The 25,858-nt window shown below is 36.6% G+C and overlaps 1 pseudogene; it reads left to right on the forward strand.

Moving 5' to 3' along the window:
- Window positions 1–24,682: 24,682 nt before the first annotated feature.
- On the forward strand, window positions 24,683–25,052 carry LOC149837582 (splicing factor 3B subunit 6-like protein pseudogene; annotated as a pseudogene).
- Window positions 25,053–25,858: the final 806 nt, after the last annotated feature.

The raw sequence follows: 25,858 nt of genomic DNA on the forward strand, positions 1-25,858 counted from the left end.
CCATCTTAATGCCCAGCCTATGTGTTAAAATTGCTAGTTGTGAGTAGATACGTTCTCCTAGTAGACACATACCATGGAATATAAGTCTATGACATCACCATCATCGTGCCAATTTTCAAGTTTAGAGAAGAACAACATGTGGTAATCATTCAACGAATCCTTCAAAGAGGTTGAGATGCTTCTGCTAACTATAGGAGGGTGACAAGGTTGTTGTTGAGCACACCCAAATTATTGAACCACTCAATTGGCTATTTGGAGTTCAACTTCATTTATGTTGTGCAACAAAATGTCTTTCTTTGTAACGTTCATGGCTTGGACAACGACATCCTCCTCCACTAAATCTTCTCCGTAAGGGCACAACATTACTTGCATGATAATATTATTTAAAAAAATATAAACATTTTTTTTTAAATATACTTACATGTGCTTTGGTCAGCACACACAATTTTGTAGTGCAAAGGGTCAATCTCAACTAAGGACCCATCCATCTTCCACTGTTCACCTTATCCTCTTCCTCTATATCTAAGTTTTCTCTAGTGAGTGACTTACTCTACATAATAATACATGAAAATTGAGAGATTGGGTCACGTCTAAGAGGCCTTCCAATGGATATATGCTCTTATATCTAAACCTGCAAGAATCAATATACATATTAATATAAAAATTAGTACATCAAGATAACAAAATCATGTTTTCATATTAATTAAATCAAATAAGTATTTATACCTCAAACAACACGAACATGTTGGCGAAGTTTTTTTTTTCACAATTCACTTGACTCAAACTTGCATGCAGGTATGCAAGTAAAGTTGCTCTCTATGTATATTCATCGACGTGATCTAGGTGTTGCACCAGTTGCATATATGATGCATGGATTGATTTTCCACCAGTGTCGATGAATAACAAAAATGCCCTCAATTCTTTGTCTATCCTATGACTGGCCTTTCCTCCAACACAAGTTAGTTTTTCCTTTATTCTCCTTGCCTTGCTACTATCATAATTTTTTCTCAGCCATAACAACTTCAACCTTTCACTTTCGAATGAAACATTGTTTTTTCCTCAATAAATTTGACATAGGCACTTAAACTCTCTAAACCAAGGTACATTCATTGGCTCTCCATGGCACTTTAGTCCAATGATATGTGTCACATCTTTTAAGGTGATGATCATCTCAAAATCAAAGAACTTAAACATGTTTGTTGTCGGATTCCAAAACTGCATCATAAAATCTCCTTCATAATTTCTTCTACCTTAGCCTTGGCATCCGCCCCTTTACTGAAATACCTCCTCACCACTGCCACTGTAGGTGAAAATGTCTCGTGCTTCCTCAAACCAAGCATTGAGGTTAAAAATAACCTTAGACTCAGTCAATGACTCATTCAACTTCTTCTCCATTCACTGCACCCATTAATCCCCCTCTTTAGATGCTTCTCGGATGAGAGACATGATTTTTGCCACCAACTCATGAACTTTTTGTGTAACTTTAACAACTCTTCTTGCTGCCACTGAAGGTGTTAGCGGCTTCTTATTTGAGCATATTGTTAGGATTAAAGTTAGCTAAATTTGCAAATTTGTTTATATGAAATTCATGAGGTTTGCAAAATGATCATGCAAATTTTCTTTTTATTGAAAGGTTGCAAACTTCCTATAATGTACCTATATATTACGTGAACTTTAGCAGGTTTACATGTGCGAAGGGCAAAAATATTTTAAAAAGTTGATAATCGAAGATTTTAGATATGCAGAAGATTTTGACAAATTGTTAGGAATTTTGAAATGTGTGTCATTTTTACAAGGACAATACAATCATTTTTTTGTATAATTTATTTAGGGACTAATTGTCTCCTCTCTTCCACACGATCAAGGGCTTGTAGAGAGAGCTTCTAGTAGTTTCTCTTCCCACAACACCACCTTCCCGCTTTAGTTAGCTAGGGTACCTTCAGTCTAAGCAAGAAAGAAATTGCAAGAGCCAAAAAAATATGAAAGTTTTCAAAGGATAGAGAAGTCCTTGGCCCCAAGGAGTTTTGCCCTATAGGAAACCTCCTATCTGGTTTCTCCTTTCCTGTTCTAAAAAAAAAAATGGAGGATGGTGGTGATGGCTTGGGCAATCACCGTTATGTAACTTGTGACTGCCTTTCCTGGCCATCACCACTGGTGCTTTTTGTTGTAGTGTATCCAAGTGGACAGGTTGAGTTGATAAACCTCGAACCTATGTTTTCTAGCTCAATGGTCCACCTTCAATAGCACCAAATATTTTATATATATATATATATATATATATATATAAAGTGATCATAATGAAAATCTGCTTACTTGGCTGCTTAATATTGAGCCACTTAATAATGAGCTTCAAGAGATGATGACCAATGTATCGATGGTTTTAGCATTCCAACCTAGTTCATCAGGAACTTTGATGAGGGCACCTGATCATTCCTATGGTATTTCTTCAACAGAAAATGATATCTTGAAATAGAATATGAAGAATAAGTCCAAATAGCCACTTGCTGCCTCTAGTGAACGTGCCATTTCCATATTAAATCTCCTTCACCTTTTCTTTTTATTTTTTTAGGGCAGACTAATGTTGTCAGTATCGGTATCGGCTCAGAATTGTTTGGCCACCGATTCAGCTGTATTCGGGCGATACTGATACTCAAGTGAATCGTTCTGTATGAGCCCAAAATTATTACGTATCAATTATAAAAGTGGTATGATTAAAATCATTAAAATAAATTTAAAATGATATTGTTTTTTTTTTATATTTCTTACATTTATTAAAAAATAGCCGATTCAGGCTTGCAACCTATCGATTTTCTGCGGATACGATGCATATAGGCCGATACGCACCCGTAATGATGACAGTGGCAGACAATACAGTTTGGTCTGCTCTTTGCGTAGAAGACCTGCACCAGCACTCACAGATCACTTTATCATGCAAATATTTATAGATCTATTTGTATGAAAATCACCTTCACCTTTTTCGTTAGCTTCTAATGTACTCAATCATTTCCTCTCGTTTGTGTTGACAACATGACGTGATGGGCAACTTTAGATTCTAATTTCAGTACGATGAATTATCATCATACAGCCTGACCGCAGCATATTGCTAGTAAAGTGAAACCCTAAAGTATGCCAACCTTTCCAGGTCATTTGAGTTTTTACTTGTGAGCTAAGGATTATCCCAACTTTAGGTCTAGTCCAACAGAATCAATCATGCTATCAGGGATGCAAACACATAGGATTTTGGACCCTAAAATACATAGGGAAGTTGGATCGGTTTGGATCTGGGATAGCCAAATTTTGCAAATTTAGCTTCCTGCCCGTTTGCAACCCTAAATGCTATGAGTCATCAGTGTTGAGAGTTAAGACACATTGTTAATGACGTCTTCTACAAGTTGTTGAACATACCAGCAAATCTTGACTACGATCACTGGGTCGTGGTGTGGTCAGTTCTTTTCCTAGACATTTGTGCAGCACTTAAGCTCAAGCTGAAAAAAAATGGGAAATTGAGCTTGGTTTTCTTCATTTTACATTTTCAATTGTAACATGAACTTTTCGCTCAGCTATTTTATCTGGTTATAGTTGATAACTATTTGTGTCCGTATAATAAGTGGCTTGCTAAACCAACTCTAGGTACCTTGAGTTCTCTTCATCGTTAAGGGCCTGTTTGGGATCGGTATCTGGGATGGGCGTTTATGCAGTTGAGGAAGTGGCAGCTGCTTTGCCAGCTACCACCTCTAGTGTAAATACAAAGGAGAAAGGGCCGGCCACACTTCCCATCCCAAATGCATAAACGCCCATCCTAGTGCCGAGATTCCAAATAGGACCACCATGGGCGTTAGACCAAGATTTTGCCTTGGGAACAACAAATGCATAAACATCCATCCCGCACTGAGATTCCAAACAGGCCCTAAGGCTCTGTTGGGGAGTTGTCATTGACAGTTGGCGATGACAGCGGTGATGAAATCTGCAAATTCGGCAACAACATGCTCATGAGGACGTCGTTCAGATCCAGTAACCCCATCCATCCCATCTCCTCTCCCAAAATGGCAGCTTCAAAGATCAGGTGATCTCAAAAGTGATTTGACATCCTTACCATCCATTATGGTGACACTACAAGAAATCTGTATTTTGCTGGCGCACTAGTGGTAGCGCCAGTGTAAACTAAATTTTACTGGCGCAAAAAGAGTTTGCGTCAAAGAAAAAGCTTACACTGTCTCAGGGAAACCCAACACCAGTGAATATTTTTTAGCGCCAGAGAAATATCATTTTCACCGGCGCAACATACATCTGCACCAATAAAGGCTTACATGTAAAATGACAAGTTTACTGGCGCAAGCTAAATTTGCGCCAGTAAAACTAATTGAAAAAAATTTAAAAGGGATTCTCCCGCTCACTCTGTCTCTCTCCCTCTCGCTCCCGACCAATGACCGTCGTGCTCACCCTCTAACTCTGAATCAGGTTTTTCTTCCTCCCCACCTAAACCCAAGCCCTTCTTAGTTCCCAGTGAAAACCCCAAAATATTTTTGCGGGCCAAAACTCCCCCTTCTCCCTCCTTTTTATCGTTTGCATATCGAGAAGTCCTCAAATCCCCCTTTCTTCCCTTCCTTTCTCAGAGAAGATGAGTCAGGATGGCCGGAACAAGACAGGGGAGAATCCATCGACCTACTACGGGATGTTCCAGGGGGTGTCGTCGTAATTGCAAGGTCAATCGGAGATCGGCATGCCACAACTCGACCCTCTCCCCGGTGCCCTCCGCCCCTCCCTACTACCCACAAGCCTACCAGACTATTCTCGGTATGCGATCCCTCTCTCTCTCCCTCTTCTTCGTTTGTCTCTTCTTCTTTTTCCCTTTTCTCTATTTTTAAGTAGTTGAAGTCCATTCGGATATCATCTTGCGCAGCGATTCCCAATCCCTTGTGCTTCCGGGAGTTGAATTTGGCTGTTAATTGTTCTTGTGCGGAGAGGGCGAATCGCGGTCCCTCACTTTCGCTTTTGATTTCTCCGTTTTTTCCTTTCTTTGATTTTTCAGAGTTTAATTGGTTGCAGATTGATCTTGTGTGATGAATTGCAGTTCCTTGTGCTCGTGTTGCTCCCTTTTTCATTCTCTTCGTTTTTTTAGCTGAATTTGTTCCTGTTTGATCTTGTGTGTGATGGATTGCATTCGGTGTTCTTTATCTTGCTTGTTTTTACCGTCAAGGCTAGTTTTGATCGGTTCTGATATTATGCCATTGATCGCCTAGAGAGAGTTAGGGTTTTCTTGTTGTGATTAGTGCAGAAATATTCTTCTATGGCTTTCATCAGGTGACCATTTTGGTTTTCTTTAGTTATTGGTGTGGAATCGTGAAAAATGCTGGTGAATTGTTTTTGTAGTGGAATCGATTTTCTACACGAAGTGATCCGATCATTTTTATTAGTTTTTTTTAGCAAGTTTTGTAAAATTGTTGCTTTGGTGCTTTTGGTAAGACCTGCCCTTTCTTCATATTTTATTTTGGTGCAGAATTGGAAGACGTCTTGTGGGTTGTATATAAGCATCATAGACACAAAAATGTGGTGAAAATGTTTTCTATTATAATCTGTATAGCTCTTGGTTTCTTTGTTTGAGAGATTTGGTGCAAGCATTCCAAATTTGATATCAAATTTGCTAAAGCATCATAAGCATTCATTTGATATCCACGTGATTTTTAGAATTCATGCTTTTGTTGTTAAAAGTTTCAAATTTCACAATAGTTGTTGGGTAATTTTTTGGTGATTAAGCAGTAGAGACCTCTTATTGTGGTTTGGACAGATGAATTGGTTGAACAGATATATTGGATTGCTATAAGCAACATCAAGGAGCTCGGCAGTTCTTATTTGTTGCTTGCACTTCTAAAATGATGCATATCTTTAGTTTTAGGAAGATTTAGTACAATGAATACTTCATCTTGATCTTGGCACTTCTTACAAGGAGCTATAAAACTAGCTGATTTGCCATGTTCTAAAACCATTTGATGGTTCATAAGTATCTTGGGACTTTTCATGCAGCTGCTGAAACAAGATACTTGAATGCCAGCAACAGAGGGCTCTCTGCACCTCCAGAAGCTCTCGTCTATGATGCCATCGATGTACCACAAGAAAAGAGGGCCTCAGGCCGCCTGCTTCAGTTCACTTTTCAAGAGCTTAAAGCTTCTACTGGCAACTTCAGACCTTATAGCATTCTTTAGAATGGTAATTCGTAAACTTTGGCACTATTGGTGAAGAATAAAAAGTCTGGGTAATTTCAGTAATTTAAGTTTAAGAGAGCCCTTAGATACTGCAATTTAGTTACTTCGAAAAATAAAATCTACATATCTCCAAACAATGAACTTTTTTGTTAAATATATTCTGAGATAAATATATAAATTATTTGTCACTTGTCAAATATGTTCTGTTTGTCAGTGTTGCTTCTTACTACTGTTCTGAAATATTACTGTGTGTATGTTCTGCCAATACACATAGGTGCTACCTTTTATTTCATTTAAACCATGCATTTTCAATGTTTTATTTGTCATTTAGGTTTTACTGCATTTTTATTTTCTTTTTTTGGGATAGACGTGCAATTTTCTATTATCTATATGGATGTCTCAGGGGCGTAAAATGTCAAATACTTTGGGAAATGTCATAGATCCGATTGACAGTATCAAGGAGTATGATGCAGATGTTAGGGTTCACTCTAGCATCTGGAACTTCTAGTCAGGTGAGTTATGATTCAGGAATTCAATAATTGCAACTGCAGTGCATGAATCTTGTTCTGCTATCTAAAAGTTGTTTCTATCATTTCAGGACCTTAATCTATCAGTTGAAAGGTTGACTTCAAACAAGGCATTCACAAACAAAATCTGGAATGCTGGAAAGTTTGTTCTTCAGAATTAATCCTCACAAAGTGACTTTTCTGTTTGGCAAAATTTGTGGGGCTTCAAGGTTCTATTTTTGTTTGGTTGCATGAAAATTTACTTCTAGTTAAATTTGCATTAAACTAGATGTATGAAAAGATATTTGGTTTCTCTGAATTTTTTGATAACATGATTCATTGGTAAAAAGGATATTGACCATTTCATATACCTTGAAGTGCTACCATCTTTTATGAATGACATAAGGTACCCTTGGCATTTGAAATCATTATCACTGTTGCTATTTTCTTGATTTGCCATTAAATCAATGAAAACTTGAATGCTTGGGTCAATGTCATTTCCCAAAGTTTCCGTGGAGATTTTCATTTTCCAAAAATAGTAACAAGACTACTCGAATTTGCCTGAAATAATGTTACATATAGTCATATGCTTGTCTCATAATATTATAGACCTAGGAACCATAGGCACATTTAGTCCTTGCTTTATGTTACAGTGCTGTTGTTTTGGGCTTCTGTGAGATTCAACTGAACTTGGGTCATTTGTCAGATTGTGATGCACCTTTTAAACCTAAAACAGAAAATCTTTTGCCAGATATTTCTTCTTGTTGTCTGCGTAATTACATAAAGGATGCATTTTGCTTCTTGAATTCTTTGATCAGAAATGCTTGGAAATACTTATTTCTTTTCCTTTCATCATCATAATTGTTAGCATTATCATTGTTGTTGTTCTTGTTGCTACGTGAGAGGTACTGAATAGATTGCTTTTTTTGCGTTTAACTGCTCCATATATGTTGATTTTATTTCTCCAAATTATGCTGCTTTAATTTTTTTTTAATATTTAAATGTTTTACTGCCGCACTAACTGCGCCAGTGATAATATTTTCACTGGCACAGTTATTGCGCCAGTGCTAATATTGTTACTGGCGTAGGTATTGAGCCAATGAACATTATTTTTACTGGCGCAAATCTGCGCTACTGAAACTTTTCACTGGCGCAAAACTGCACCAGTGAAAATCCTTTTGTTGTGCTTAGAGGCGCAAGTCTGCGCCAGAAAATTTTTTACTGGCATCGAATTTGCGCCAGTAAAAATCCTTTTAATTGGCGAATGTCAAGTGAGCCATTAAACATATTGCTGGCGAGACATTTACTGGCGTTACTTCTGACGTAAGTTTGCGCCAGTAAAGGTTTTCACTGACGCTATTCCTGTCAATAAAACCCTTTTTTCCTATAGTGATCAATCGTGACCATTACCACTACCAATGATGATGACATCATTAACTTTTTGGTGGACTCAACAACTTACTCAAGAACCGTGAGATTAAAGCAACAGACGATCAGGATGTCAGATTACTTTCTTAAAGTGATTTGACAGATCATGTCTGGGCTCCAATCGACAGAGATGCTTGTGATTCGTGAAACCCATCACTGCTTCCAACTCCGGCACCCAAAGAGAAGCGCTAGACCGAGTTGGTTATGCATGGCCAGGAATGGTACGTTAACGCTTACCATTCAATTAGAGCTTGCCTTTGTTTTTTTAGGGAAAGCATCTAGCAAATACCTAAAAGCATCTAGCAAATAGGAAGCCGGACCGCCACTTTCGGTTCACACTCAGCCCATTAATAACGAGTCCACTTTTCGAATCTTGAAAAGAAGAAAAAGCTAACGAAATTATTAACGAGCTGCTCCTTTCCATGATTTAAGCGTGGTTTATCAAAAGGATTTTTCTTGGAAGACGAAACGAAGAGAAAGAGCAAACCGTATAAAATAGCCCGTTACCCGTTCTTCTATGCACAAATTTGCATCATGGTAAGCAGAAAGGTCTGCAGGAAATCAACATCAGTGGACGTTCTCTTTGAAAAAATAGTTTTTCTTAGTTCTGATGAGGTGTCTAGAATATATTTTCTAGGGGAAGATCCCTTGGATCGAGTGGTTAAAAGGGGAAGCAAGAAGGGATACATCATTAACTACAGTGAAACTGAGGAAATTCTGCTTGTGGGTGAAGGGGATTTCTCATTTTCTGTAGGTTTAGCAAGAGCACTTGGTGATGCAGGAAACATGGTTTCTACTTCTCTGGACACACCAGGTACCAACTTCTAAGTCTCTACGCCCTTTATACCTCTGTCTACTCCCTTCCCTACAGTAGGTGCATGTTCAAATATCACGTTCACAAACACGCACAAGTAACCGGCAGAGCTTAGCTCCTCTCACATAGAATCAATCCTCGTTCACTTTATTGTGTTCCTTGATGTATGTTTGCAATGCCCTGTGATGCTTAGATTTTCTCATCTTCCTGTGAGATTTGTATATCACAAGGTGGAAGGTCCTTTGGCCACTAGACGAGTGGTCAGGGTTCCATTCCCATGAGTGTCAACTACTTGCATTAACGAGGGCAAGGGATATGCTCTTGTTCAGCCAAAGCCTGGCGACTCTCTTGGGAAAAGGGTGTGCCACGGGTTTACGCTTTCAAGACAGAGATCATAAGTATGACAAGCTTAGCCCTGATTCCGAGTGTGGTTTCTCCATCTTTCTTGAAAAAAAAAAACTTAAAAACACTTTCTCAAGTTGAATAAAACATGAGAAAGTGCATGTGATTGTGATTCTCACTTGAGAATGCTTCTCTCTTGAATCTTGTCACAAGACTGACTTCTAACCAGCGGTTGCAGCTTTTGGATTCTCAGCTGTGATTGCTCATCCCACCTGTAACCATCGCAAACACCACTGAACACGGGTCAATAATTGAGGCACTAATGGCGGAAATGTTATAGTCTTTAGGCCCCAGCAAAAATCATGGTTACAAGTGAATCTGAACCTTTGAATGTGTTCACAATTGTTTATTTACTAAGGAGAATGCTCTGGATCAAATCAATTTATCGAAAAAATTAGAATATTCAATCGTCAAGTTTTAGTAAAATATGCGAGCCATTGATTTTTCAGCCCTCTAAAAAAACACATTTGTGCATGAAAAATAATTTAATGCATGTTATCTACTGAATAAACTACTATAATTCCATTTACCGGTTTAGATGATGCCAAAATCTCTAGCAGTCACATTTTTTGCCAAGACCTAACTTGGGATCTAACTAGAGCATTTTCCTTGATATATATATATATATATATATTAATTTTCATAAAAAAATTTATCAGCCATGCACATACACGACCAAGCAAATTCGATCAAACAGTCAGCTTAATTATCCTACTCTTTCTTTTTTACTTTTTGGATTTAATGCATGTTATCTACTGAATAAACTACTATAATTCCATTTACCGGTTTAGATGATGCCAAAATCTCTAGCAGTCACATTTTTTGCCAAGACCTAACTTGGGATCTAACTAGAGCATTTTCCTTGCTATATATATATATATATATATATATATATATATATATATATATATATATATATATATATATATATATAATTTTCATAAAAAAAAATTATCAGCCATGCACATACACGACCAAGCAAATTCGATCAAACAGTCAGCTTAATTATCCTACTCTTTCTTTTTTACTTTTTGGAATAAAGATTATCACAGCTTTATGATGCCTCTTCTCCATTGTTGAACAGACATCCTCCACAACAAATACAGCCACGGGATAGAGAACGTAAGGGAACTAAGAGCACGGGGTTGCACTGTTCTGCATGGAATTGATGTGAACACGATGAGTAAGCATGACTACTTGGGGTCTAAAAGGTTTCAGAAGATCATCTACAATTTTCCATATGCAGCCCTTCGATATCTAGATGATCATGCCAAACAGATCAAGTAAGCAGTTGTAATTTCAATTGTATGTATATGGGCATTGGTATAGGAGATAATAAAATGGGTCCATGGTCTTTGATTCGTATCAATTAGCTCATCTTACCAACCTCGTATGCGCTTGTTCCTGATTAATGGTGTTGGCTTTGTTCTCTCAGATCTGGAGGGAGACCATCTTGATTAATTTAGCTATTTGGAAGTGATAGCATGAAATAGTTGTCCACCAGGACCATCACCAAGACTGATAGTGTTCAGTCACCGTTATGTTCCACATTTATGCTGCATGGCATAATTAAAGGGGCTTATCATTTGAACTTGCAATATTGGTGACACGCTATATATCCAACTTCATGTGGCAGGCTACACCAGAAATTGTTGGGAGGCTTCTTCTCCAACTCAACAAGGCTGCTTTCTGAGGGTGGTGAAGTTCATGTCACTCACAAGATGACTTACCCATACGATGAATGGCGTGTGGAAGAGAAAGCAAGAATGAGTGGGCTGCAATTGATTGAACGTGTTCCATTTTACATCAAAGATTATCCGGGTTACTGCAACAAGAGGGGATATGGAAAAAATGGATTGACTGACACATCTTTTCCTATAGGAGTGAGCGCCACCTTCAAATTTACGCCAAGTGAATATGTCAGAAGTTCAAGACACAAGTGTGGCGTACAAGGTGTACTTTATGATGGGCAGGGGGAATTCAAGGGGTTTACCAACAGGAGGCCAGCCAATATGTAGTCGGTAATGGTTTTTTTTACTTGGATTACAAAAAAATGTTACAATATGAATTTATAACTATTTTAAAAATAAAAAATCACTGTACTATCCTTTGCAAAACTGTAATTTTTTCAAAATACTTATCAATTTGACAAAATCTTCTGCATATCCAAAAGCGTCGATTCTTGGCTTTTTTAAGACATTTTTGTTCTTCGCACATGCAAACCTGCTGAGGTTTGCAAGATATGTAGCTACGTTGTAGGAAGTTCGAAACACTTCAATAAAAAGGAGATTTTGTAAACATTCACAAATATAGTATATGACATTTATAAATACAGTATGCCATTCACAAATATAACACAAACTTCATGAATATAGCCTGCAAACCTCACTTAAGTAAATACTTCTTCTGGGGCTCTACAAATGTGTGATATTCACAAATACCCATAGTAAATGTCTTCAACTTTTGCACTCTGATGAGACCTCTGCAAATACAGTACGACCTTTGTGAATATAACTTGTGAACCTTCTTTAAGTAAACTCTTCGAGAAGATCTACAACTGTCTACCGACATTCACAAATACCAATTATGAGTATCTCAATCTTTCACAAAGTTCGCAAATACAGTACAACCTTTGCAATTATAGACGAACTTCGCGAGTATAACCTCGAGACCTCATTTTAGTAATTACACCTCAAGGAGGTCTACAAATAAAGTATGAACTTTGCAATTACAACATGAACTTCATGAATATAACTTGTGAACCTTCGTTAAGTAAATATTCCTCAAGGAGATTTGCAACTGTATGCTTATATGGTTCATGGTTTATTTTCATTGGGATCACGAAAGTCTCCAAGATGGACATTCACAAATATGGTTTTAGGTTTGCACATTTTGATGTGAGAATGCTATTTTCAATTGATAAGGTTGACTCCTCGATTGCAAATATGTTCACATATTTACGGATATCAGGACATTCACGTGTTATTTTCATACGGATCTCGAAAATCTCCAAGATGGACATTCATAAATATGTGACCACATCTATAAATATGGTTTCAGGTTAGCACATTCTAATATGTGAATGCCATTCAATTGATCAGGTTAACTCTAGAATTGAGAATGTGTTTACATATTTATGGATGCGGGGACCTTCGTGCATTATTTTTAATGGATCTTGCAAATCCCCAAGACGAGCATTCCTAAATATGTGACCACATTCGTAAATATGGTTTCAGGTTCACACATTCTGATGTGTGAATGTCATCCAATTGATAAGGTTAACTCCTCAATTGTGAATGTGTTTATATATTTCCAGATTTAGAGACCTTAGCGTGTTATTTTCATACAGATCTCGCAAGTGTCTAAGATGGACATCTATAAATATGTGACAACATATGCAAATATAGTTTCAGGTTTACATTAGATATGTGAATGCTATCTAATTAATGAGGTTAACTCCTTAATTGTGAATGTGATCACATATTTGGAGATGTGGAGACCTTTGCATGTTACAGATTTTGAAAATCTTAAATGGATATCCGCAAATATGTGACTATATTTACAAATATAGTTTCAGGTTCACACATTCTTATGTGGGAATGTCATCTAAGTGATAAGGTTAACTCTTCAATTGTGAACATGTTTACATATTTGCTAATGTGTTCACATATTTGCGGATGTAAGGACCTTCACGTGTTATTTTCATACAGATCTCGCAAGTCTTTAAGATGGTCATCCATAAATATGTGATTACATCTGTAAATATAGTTTTATATTCACACATTCTGATGTGTGAATGTCATCCAATTGATAAGGTTAACTTCTCAATTGCGAATGTGGTCACATATTTGCGATTGCAGGGACCTTCGTGCATAATTTTTATGTAGATCTCGCAAGTCTCCAAGATGAACATCCACAAATATATGACCACATTTGCAAATAATGTTTCAAGTTTGCACATTCTGATGTGTGAATGCCATCCATTTGATATGTTTATCTCCTTAGTTGTAAATGTGGTCACATATTTACAGATATGAGGACCTTCTCCTGTTATTTTTAGTGGGTCTCACAAGTCCTCAAGATAGACATCCATACATATGGTTTCAGGTTCATACATTCTGATGCACTAATGTCATGCAATTGATAAGGTTAACTCCTCAATTGTGAATGTGTTCATATATTTGCAGAAGTGGGAACCTTCGTATGTTATTTTCATGCAGACCTCACAACTCCCTAACAAGGACATCTTGAAATATGTGACCACATCTGCAAATATGGTTTCAGGTTCACACATTATAATATGCAAATGTCATCTAATTGATAAGGTTAACTCCTTAGTTGTGAATGTGGTTACATATGTGTGGATTTGGGGACCTTAACGCTTTATTTTCATGCAGATCTCGTAAGTCTCCAAGATAGACATCCATAAATATGTGACCATATTTGCAAATATCTTTTAATATTGGCATATTTTGTCATTCAATTATGGTGAAGTTCGCAACTTTGATGTGTATTTACATTTATATATTTATTCAAAATGAACCTACTCATATATATATATATATATTAATTATTAATAAATGAATATACTCACACTACAAGAAAAACCCTATTTAACGACAGACATTTGCGACAGACAAAATCCATCGCAAAGTGTCAACAGATTAATGAGAGAATGCTATTCGTCGCTAAAATAGCGATTATTTACGATTTTAGCGATGAAAAATTTTCTGTCGATAATCCGTCGCAACAGAGTGACGATTTAGCGATGGATTTTATTTTGTTGCCATATTTGTTACAACTTAGTGACAGATCAACGACAGACCTATTTTGTTGTTGAGTCATCGCCAAATAGCGACGGCTTAGCGACAGAATTTGGTTGTCGCTAATTTCCCCGTAAATCTCTAATTTTTCTCATTTCTTTCTCTTTTCTTTTTCCTCTCTGTCGTGTCTCCCCGACCAACCTCTTGTCACACCCCGTCTCGCCTCCCCCCGTCCCGCCTCCTGTCACCTTCGGCCCTCCTCCCATTGCTCCCCCGCCAGCCTCCTGTTACCCCACGGCCCACTGGCCATCGCACCCCTTCCCGTCGCTGTCGACCCCCCCCCCCCCCTCTCTTCTCGCCTCCTATTGCCCCACGACCAATCGACCATCGCCCCCCTTCCTGCCGTCTGTCGACCCTCTGACCTGCTGCCCCCCTTCTCGCCTCCTCTTGCCCCCCAGCTCGCCTTCCCTTGGCCCCCCTTCCAGCCGCCTGTCGACCCCCGACCCGCCGCCTCCTGTCGCCTCCCTTCCTACCTCCCATTGCCCCCAGCCTGCCTTCCCTTGGCCCCCTTCCAGCCGCCTGTCGACCCCCGACCTGTCGCCCTCCTCTCCGCCTACTCTTGCTCCCCCCCCCAGCTCGCCTTCCCTTGGCCTTCCTTCCCACCATCTGTCGACCCTCAGCCCACCGCCCCCAGCCCATCGCCCCCTTCCTGCTACCTGTCGACCCCTTGGCCCACCGCCCCCCTTCTTGCCTCCTCTTGCTTCCCAGGCCCTTGGCTCGCCGACACCCTCGTCCGGACATCCCCTTTCCCTTCACTTTTTCGCTCGTGTTCCGGACATCCCTGACGCTTTTATCCTATCTCCAGCGACCTCGCAGGTAACCCCCCAACCCGCCTTCATGTATTATGTTGTATATTTGTGCTTCGCAGGTACGTTGCTCAGCCAAAGACACACAATGCTTAGTGCTAAGCATCACATGTAGCTAAAAATGCAATGCAAAAAGAAATAAAAAAAATGCAAAGGCATAAGTAATTCAATCGGGTAAATACCCGTGGTGAGTAAATGATGTTAGCGCATCACATGTTATTTAATTTATTCGATGCAACATTTTTTTGTTCACATACTCACTTAATTGTGAATATCTAGGACTGTTTTGATGGAGTTTGGAGATCATGATGAGCATGATTTTAATTTATGAGAATAGAAGTGTTCTTATTTTTGGAGTACGGATTCCATATTTGGCATGGTAGTAGTTAGCGAGATATTAGAGTGTGTTTGCTGCAGGTACATGTTTGATATATGTTTTGATATGAATGATTTGAATGTATTGAAATGTTTGATGTTTCTATATTCATGCTTGCACAAAGTTATTTTCCATTTGATTATGTCTTCCATGTGAAATTGTATCATGATTTTTTTGTTCAAATAAATGTATCGTTATATGTAATATGATTTTAAATTTCAAAATATCCTCTTGATGTGTATAAATATGATGTGATGGTGTATTACACACAAAAATCTATGTATTAATTTAAACAAAAAATTGCATTGCAAACAATCATCAAACAAGAATTAATAGATAAATTAGATATTTATTTTATCATAGCATTATTAAGATTTTCTTTTAACTGGTGATGATAATATCTGTAATATTATAGGACAAAATGGCTGCAAACCGTGAATGGATGTATCGTAGGATAGTTGATAATGAGGTGTCGCATGAATATATGGATGGTGCTGACAATTTTATTGAATTCGCAACGGCAAGTGTCAATACAGTGGATCCCATCGGTCAGATCAGATGCCCCTGTAAGATGTATGAGAACAATCGATTTGTAGAACCTCATGGCGTTAGACATCACCTATATAGGAAGGGTTTTGTTAGTGGTTATCAAAATTGGACGCTTCATAGTGAAGAATTTTGGTATAATTTTAACACACGGATGGATGCGGTGCAAGATTATCCATATGTGGATTTGATATTTGATACCGTAGGACCGAAAATGAGTTCTGCCGTGGGACATAGTGATGCACCAACTAGGGTAGAGGAAGAAACAACAAACGATGTGGCTAGTACATTTTATGACTTACTTAGAGATGCTGATGAACCACTGTAGAATGGTTGCGAGAGTCACACTATCTTGTCTGCAGTTCTTCAACTACTGAATTTGAAGTGCGAGTTTAATTTGAGTTAATCATGTTTTGACCGTCTGTGCTCTATTGTGAAGAGTATATTGCCCAAAAATGAGAAATTGTCACAAAATCTCTACCGTGCGAAGGTTATGGTCAATGCGTTAGATATGGGGTATCAAAAGATAGATGTTTGTCCCAATCACTGCATATTGTATTTTAAAGATCAATAAAAAAGTAGATCATGTCCATCATGTGGACATCCTCGGTTCAAGTCAAAGACAAAGAAATGGTAGCACAAAGTCAAAAGAAGTGTCATATAAGTCACTCTGCTACTTTCCTCTCACCCCTAGATTGCAACGTTTTTATATGTCTTTGAGGACAGCTAAACAAATAATATGACATGCAAATAAATTTTGACATAATGAAGATAAGATCACACATCCTGTTGACGCAGAAGCTTGGAGGCACTTTGATCGTACTCATCAGAACTTCGCTTTAGAAGTGAGAAATGTTAGGCTAGGTTTATATACATATAGATTTAATCCATTTTGGGGTAGATCAACTCCATACTCGTGTTGGCCGATATTTGTCACCCCATACAACCTTCCTCTAAGCTTGTGTATGAAGCGTCAAAATCTTTTCTTGTCTCTATTGATTCCTGGTCCGACGTCTTCCAGCCAAAATCTTGATGTATATTTGAGGCCATTGATTGATGAACTGAAAATAGTGTGGGATAACGGTGTTCTCACGTACGATGCCTATAAAAAACAAAACTTTTTGAAAGTGTTTGTAGGTCTTCCATCGCTTCACGAGTGCAAAGGAGGAGAAGGACGTGAGGGTAGTGTGGTAGAAGGTGGCTGTCAATCGTTTTGCCGACACGCTGCACAATATGAAGACTGCAACAAAAAAGTAGCTGGTGGGATAGATGATCCACTGCAGTGAAAGGGCCATGGGTCGGCTACTGTTAGAAAAGATTATTGGGAGGGCATGTGCGACAAGTAGGCGAGCAATGATTTTTGAAACCGCTCAGCAAAGGTTGCACAAAATCGAGCACTGATGCCCAATGCACAGCTACACACAGGTGAATCTAAGACTTTTGGGAGCCACCAAAAGAAAATGATAACTTATCAATATATATATAGTCAAATTTGTAAGTATTTCTGCATACTTATTAATCGATTTTTTATATCATGTCACATTACATGAAGTAGAAAAATGAGGCATTGTGCCTTACAAGGATGTGTTTGTCGAAACACATAAATGTAAGAGCACGAGAGATTTTGTATCAGAGAAGGTGAGAGCAACAACGATATGTATTTATTGTATTAATAAATATTGTAATATGCAAGTTACTTTAAATTATGTTATCATAAACATTGTAATTCTTAATTCTTAATTCATATTCTAATTATTACTTTGTAGGCGTCATACGAGCAACAAATGATATAGCAATACGACGATGACTCCACTCAGCATCCGTCTTTTGATCCTGCAGCATGAGTGACTGCTACAGGTGAACCCAAAAAGGGTTGTGTGTTCAGGTTTGGGAGTAACATGAACACCACACCAGTCGTTGCCTCCTGCAGTCCGGGCTCAAAGAGTTCTCCCGCCAACATCAACTCTCAACGTCCTATTGACCCTGCTATGTCTTGGGATGATGTCTGTTAGCGTCTTGAGGAAAAATGCAACATTTTTTAAATGAAGCCATTCCCAACATTGTCCGTAATGAGTTATGCAACTTTTTTCAGAACAGGAAAACTTCATCTGCATTCAACATGAGCTCAGGGCCCATCAGGTATGCATGATTGAATTACTATAATTTTTTCCTTATAATTTTGTTAATGTCCTTCAGTTTATTACTAGTCTATGTGTCATTCAGCTATTTACTTTGTTGTATTAGATTACGTGAATTGCATATAATTTATTTCATTATGTTTTGTTTATAAATACTAACATTTTGGTTCTCTTTTGTAGGATGCTGGAGATGATCAACGTAGAGGAGCTGATGGAGGCATGGAGGGAGGGGCAGATTGAAAAAATGAAGAGGATGATGCCCAAAATCTTAGCGATGATTATATTTTTTTGTTTAATTTGTTTGACAAACTTGTAACTAATTATAACTTCGCAAGGACTGTATTTGGTTGTTAAAGTTTGTTTAACTTAGCATTTGTGTTTAATTTGTATTTATTTTTTATGTGTACTATTTTTTTATAAGTAGGATATATGAATTGTACGAGAAATTTTTCTCGAGTTTCAAAATATTTCAAATATATATATAAAAAAAAATTATTACAAATTAGTGACAGACTAGCGATGGATCCGTCGCTAAGCCATCGCAACATAGCGACAGAGTGGCGACAGATAAATTCTATCGTAATTTAGCAACTAGGGTTATGTGATGGATGATATACATTGCTAGTCCATTGCAAAATCCATCGCAAAGATGTTCAACCATGGTTTAGCGATGGATTAGCGACGTATATCATCCATCACCAATACGCATTTACCTTGTAGTGTCATATATATATATATATAGTAGAGCGTAGATACTTGCGATACGTGCTTGATGGGTTTTTAAGGTGTTTTTCATTTTATTTTAAAATTTTGATAGTATAGATGTGATATATGTACTTGATTTTATAGGGATCAACTTTTGAAGTGTTTGATTCTAACACATGAGTGGGTTTTATAAGGTTCAAAAAATCAATGGTCTAAAATCTTTGTAAATTTTTGTAGCTCCAAATATCATTTTTTATCAAAAACACATGATCCTGGAGTGGATTCCTCATAAATCGACCATGCCCAACACATTTATGGGGTCGAAACTTAAAAAAAAAACATCAAAAGAGCAAAAAAACCCAAACACATATTGCAAACACCTAATGTTCAAGCACTATGCTCTACTATATATATATTCATTCATTCATTAAAAAATGAACCTACTCATACATATATAGCATTCCATTCATTAAAAAATAAAATTGCTTATACAATCATTTATTAATTAAAAGATGAACCTGCTCATCTATATATTTATTCCATTCATGAAAATTGAACATACATAACTTTGTAATTAAAGTAAATTGATATAAAGGTAACAATAAACAATACAAGTGCATACATTTGTAATAAAAGTAACTTACAAAGTATGTATTGAAAACATTAGATTACAATGTTGTCAATAACTCAGAAAATCTCATATTTGCTTCATGTCAACTACCTCATCAAGGTCCTCTGGTGCCTCCTCCTCTAAATTTTTTTGTTTGGCCAATAAACCTTTTGAAGTAGTAGGATTTGCTTTTCTTGCAGGGGATGTTTTATGTTGCCCCTTTGTTTCGTTGCCTCCTCCACTGCCTTTTTTTGAGATGCCTCATTTTCATTCTTTTTTCTCAATTTCTTAGACCATACTTTTTATTCACTTTATTGCATCATCTTGAAAAAATGGTTATCACCAAACAACTAATTAGCTTATATCGTAAGAACAATTCAAAACAAAACATACAAACATGTACTTGTATAAAATCGAGGTTCATAGTATAACATGTATATCAGGATAAATATATCACAATCTTTGTTGTAACAATCATATAAAATGTCAATGCCATGTACAAGTACGTATTAAGTTTAGACACATGTGCAAAGTAATTACTTGTTTTCTTATTGAGGAATACCATCCATGGGACTTGCCATCCAGTCTAAGTAAGTGTCATAGCCAAAGCACTTTGCGAAAAAATTAACCTACAACCCAACATTAATTTTACCTAATATGAGAGAAAAATAAAGATATTATTGAATAAATAATGAGATTGTACTAAAATTTTTATATCCATATCTGCATTATATACGGACCATGTGGAATGATAGAGCCTCAACTCCTCTTCTCTCATGGTCATGTCCCACAGAACTCAGTGTTCATTGCCCTAGTTGAGAAAAATTAACATCTGCAACATATATCGAGTTCAATACATAAGTAATTTTATCTATATATAAACATAAATATAAGTATGCCATGTTGTTCAACAGATACCATGTAGTATTCCTGAAAATGATATATGTTTTGGTTATTCGAGAAAGTATGAGCCCTTTCGTATATTCACATTCGACCATTTGTTGTAAACAATATTAAGCAGTTAGTTTCTTTTAGTTGATAGAAAAACAAGTAGACTATCACTTTGAAGAATCACCAAGAAATAAGAAGGTAAATGATCTTTGTTTGTTCCTTTCCTACAGTCATGCATGCAACATTCTTGCATTTTCAAATTTCATGATTAACCTAAAAATAACACCTTCATTATCATACATACATTTCAAACATAAATTATAAAGTTCAACTTATGCCTAGTTATGTCATTTGCATCTTCTGCAACAATCCTCTGATTATGTATAATATCAATTATTTGTGAAGGTCTTTATTGCCTGCATGTCAAACATCTATATCTCTAATTTGTTCGGACAACTGTATACCCTCCACGTCCATGTTATGAACATCAATATCGGTCATTGCTTGGGACATTTGGATGCTCACCAAAAGACTATGCTTAATAGATGGTGCATGTGATAGATGCACATTATCCACAGGATTCCCATCATTCTCATCAACAACTGCTCTTTGTTTAACTTTGCAAGCCTCTAAGTAAACAACATCAATGAATAACATTGATTCTATATCATCATCGTCGAAAACATCTATACATATTTTTTGGCTATATATGTTTGGAGAATAATTATATCAAAGGCTCAATAACTCTTCCTTATATTTAGTTTTATGAGAAATCAAAGTTGCAAATTCCTTAAAGCTCCTATTTTTGGAGACTATTATAAATTTGTAATTAGGATAATCAGACCCACGGTAGTGTACTTTATTTTTTTCAAACTTGAACATTAACTAACGACACAACATATCATTTATCTAATGAAAATAACATGTGACAAAAAGGATATCGATATATCCTTTATACTTTCAATTATTAACAAAAACCTTAACCTATATTCAATACTTATGCACAACCAACCCCAACTCCATCATACTAATTAAATGCTTGTGCACAATCAACCCTAACCTTATTACCATAAGAGAAAATCACCAAATATTAAATAAAAGATATAAAACAAACATAAATCATCTGTGACACCAACAAATATATATATATATATATAAGAACCGTAAAAATCTTAAATCTTAAATAAAAAATCTGATGCCAAATATTAAATAAAACATAGAAAACCATACATAAATTTATGATCAATTTAAAATGCAATGCATAGGATAAACAAACATGCCTAAAAGTTAAACAAATATTTAGAAAGAGAGAATGCCAAAAATATGTGCTTACCGTAAAAGAGAATGCCAAAATAACATAAACAGATAAAATATAAAGTGATTGTTAGAGATACATTTATCTATTCATTTAATAAATAATGGGTAGGTGTAATATGAAATACGTTAAATGATACATGCTAAATGGATTTTTCTGGGTTATTTTATTTTTAAATTCTGGCCATATAGTTGTGATCTATGTACTTGATTTAATAGGGATCAACTCTTTAAGTGTTCGATTCCGACACGGGTGGGTTTTTATAATGTTCAAATAATCAATGGTCCAAAATCTTTATAAATTTTCAATGCTCCAAATACCATTTTTTTCCATCAAAAACACATGATCTAGGTGTGGATTCCTCATAAATTTACCATGCCCAACACATTTATGGGGTAGGAACTGCAAAAAAACCACTGAAAGAGCAGAAAAATCCATTTAACACGTATCATTTAGCACCTACCCATTACTCTTCATTTAACAAGAAAAGAGAATGTCAAAGTAACTAATTCATGCTAATGTTTAGTTAAAATAATAGATTCATGCTAAAAAATTTTAAAAATAATTGTTTCAACTGTTAAATATATGCTTACTGAAATATCTCATCGTCGATGATGTCCCGGATGCTAAAAAAGTTATCGATGAAGTACCGCCAGAAATAGTCATAGAAAAACTTTGCTAGGGGAAACACGATAGGGAAAAAGGGGTTGGGGATCACAAACTAATCTGAAGAATGAGAAAAATCCATAAAGTGTGAATAATTGCTTTTTAAATATCGTAGTGTCACATTTAATGCTAGTATGAACATTCACAAAATAATAGATAGATTCACATTTAAGTCTTTAGAAAATTTGTGAATCTTATGTCCAATGTCCGAATATTTGGAAAGTTCGCAAATGATGCACAAGATCTTCATATACATGTATTTGAGAAAATAAGAAGACATTTGCAAACTTCCATGAGGAGTATTTACTTAAATGAGGTTTGCAGGTTATATTCGCGAAAGTCAGAGACATTTACAGCAGGTATTTATGAATGTTGGCAGACATTTGCAGATTTCTTCAAGGAGTACTTACTTAAAGAAAATTCACAGGTTATATTCGTGAAGATCGTACTATATTTATGAAGGTCATACTGTATTTGTGGAGGTCTCATCAGAATACGAAAGTTGGGGACATTCACAACAAGTATTTGCGAATGTGACACACATTTGCAGAGCTCCTTGAGGAATATTTACTTAAGTATGGTTCACAAGTTATATTCACAAAGTTCATGTTGTATTTGCAGATGTTCATAGAATCTTCTTTTTATTGAAGGGTTGCAAACTTTCTATAATGTAGATATATATCGCATAAACTTCATCAAGTTCACATGTACGAAGGGAAAAAATGTTATAAAAAAGTTAAGGATCGGTGATTTTGGATATGCAAGAGATTTTATCAAATTGCTAGGTATTTCGGAAAACACGCCATTTTGCAAAGACAATACAATCATTTTTCATTTTAAATATATAAGTATTATCCCTACTTGAAAATAGTAACTTTAATTGAAAACAAAGTCACTATCTCCAAGATTTTCAAAATCTCACGATATTATTGCAATATATTAAAAAATAGTATTAATCCCCAAAATATTATGAGATTTTCAAAATCTAGCTTGTTATGAATATCTCTTGATATTCTTGCTATACTAAAAGATACAACAAATAATACTAGGACCATAAAACTTACCCTGTTTCAATAAGAGCATTTAAAAGGAAATGCTCACGTGGCCCACTCAATTTGGGGCAGGCCAGTTTTTAAATTGCCTCCCTCTTTTCAAAAATAGCATTTAAAAGGCATGTCAATGCGCAGCTGCCTAACTGGATAGGTAGGTTACTCTTTCAAATTCTAAGCATGGAATGTGAAGTAGGGCAAAACCGCTTATATAGAGGTGGAATTTCACCCCTTCGTCCCTTGCAACAACATGGGACTATTTTTATAAATAATTTTCTATAATCCAATATCTTTTCGAGTTATTTTCAAAATCCCTTGAGATATGTCACTATCAAAAAATTGCCTAGAATGAGATTTGTGATTATAGTTGGAAACACACACACAGATATATATATATATATATATATATATATATATATATATATATATATATATATATGAAGCCTTTGTGTTCTATGCATTATTAAGCTTGAATGACCTGATCCAATGAGTGATACAGAGATCATGAGAAATATCTTATACATCACTTCTAGCTCTAATGGTGTTGTGAGAATAGGCCTCTCTCGGGATGGCAGTGGACAGGGGTGAAACAGGGATCCGTTTGAACCTGCCTTGTGTAGGAATGTAGGACATGAAACATAGAATGGATTAAGGATGGAGGTGAAAATCAAAACCCGTGCGAGGATGGTTGGACTTACTCTTTCCTCCGCCCCAATCACTGTTATTAAAATTACTAATATATCCTTAATATTTTATAAAATAACATTTAGATCCCTTATATACGTTTGTTTTCTAAGTGGTTTGAGGTTTCTTGGAGTAGAGAGAAAGAGAGGGAGAAGCTTTTGTGAGGTATATATATATATATGAAGTTACTGAATATGAGAACTAATGTGTGAACCATGATTTTCATGATTTTTTTTGTTCTTTTCTCTTGAATCCAAGAGTATGGATGTGATCTACATGCTTGGTTTTATAAGAACCCACTCTTGAATCATCTGATTTTGATGCATAAACAAGATATTTTAAGGCTTTAAAATCAATGACTTATATAATCTTCATAAATATTCAAGCATTCAAATATCATATGTTTTCATCTAAAATACACAATCCAATGGTTGATTCCTAGCAAATTCACCATACGAAGCACATCCACATGGTTTGATTTGCAAAAAAAAATATTGGAAATGTTCATATTTCTAGTTCTCATATTCTAGTAACTATATATATATATATATAGAGAGAGAGAGAGAGGTACTGCAATTTTTTTTAAAGGCAAGTTGGGGTTAGACCGAACCTTACAAGTTATTATTCAATGTATCACTGGGTTTTGAACCTGCAACATTCCACCACAAGGAGACGTGCACTGGAAACATCCCATCGTTGGTGAGGTACTGCAAATCTGCAACAATGACGACGATCAACCTGAGGAAGGGGATCACACGGTTGAAGCCAAAGCTGAACATGGTGTTGTATGTTCAGAACCTGCCCTTCAATATCTCGAGTGAGGAGATGTATGACATCTTCATTAAGTACAGGGCCATCTGTCAGATCTGGGTGGGCACCAACAAGGAGACAAGGGGAGCAACCTTTGTTGTCTACGAGGACATCTACAACGTCAAGACAACCATCTACTACCTCTCCGACTTCAACGTTGCTAACCGCTACCTCATCGTTCTCTACTACCAGTAGGCCAAGATTACCAAGAAGGTTGACCAGAAGAAAAAGGAGGAACCTCACCCACCTCCATGAGAAGTACAACATCTCCAAAGACAAGTAGGACGCACCCCCCCCCCCATCAAATTTTGATCGAAGAAAGCAACAAAGGAATCATGTGGTCTTTTTTACCTCCTCTTTTTCTTCTCCTTGCCTTTCTCTCTCGATCGATTTTCTCATTTGGTTCTCTTTTTATGTTTTAATTTTGTGGGTCTATCCAATTGGGGGGCTTTCTTGATCCTTTATGAGGTTTGGGGTGAATTATGTCTTTGTATATCAAATTGGGGTTTTCTATTTCCTGTGTTTTTAGGGTTTTCTTGCTTATATAGACCTTATTACATAGGATTTCGATCATACCAAAATGAAGGAGTTTAGGGTTTCTTTTTTGTTGCATTGTTGTTTTAGTGGTGATAATTTATGAAATTTAGGAATGGCAATGGATTGGGGGGAAACAGGGATCCGTCCCAACCCAGCCCAATTGGGGCGAGAAAGGACATGAAACATGGAATATACCAGAGATGGCAATCCAAAGTTCCACCCGCCATGGGGATGGAGGGAAAATTTTGAGATGGGGCAAGAGTGGAGAGCTTGTCCCCTGCACCCCCGGTCCACTGCCATCTTTAGGAGGTGCTAGTCCTCTTGGAAATTTGATCATAATTTACTAGCGCCTACTCAAAAGTGGAATTTCACCACTTTGTAAGCCCTAACTTAGTTAATGAGGGAAACATCTTGCGATAAAAAAGACTATTACATATCTGAATTAGTGACTCGTCTTGTGCATGTGAACCAAAAATATTATCCGGATCAAAACTGAACTGCATTGCTCTGTTCAAAATGATTGCTAAATACGATGAGTTTTTTTGCCACATT

Source organism: Nuphar pumila, chromosome 5 (genome assembly GCF_984573655.1).
Source record: "Nuphar pumila chromosome 5, dmNupPumi1.hap1.1, whole genome shotgun sequence".
Lineage (NCBI taxonomy): Eukaryota > Viridiplantae > Streptophyta > Magnoliopsida > Nymphaeales > Nymphaeaceae > Nuphar > Nuphar pumila.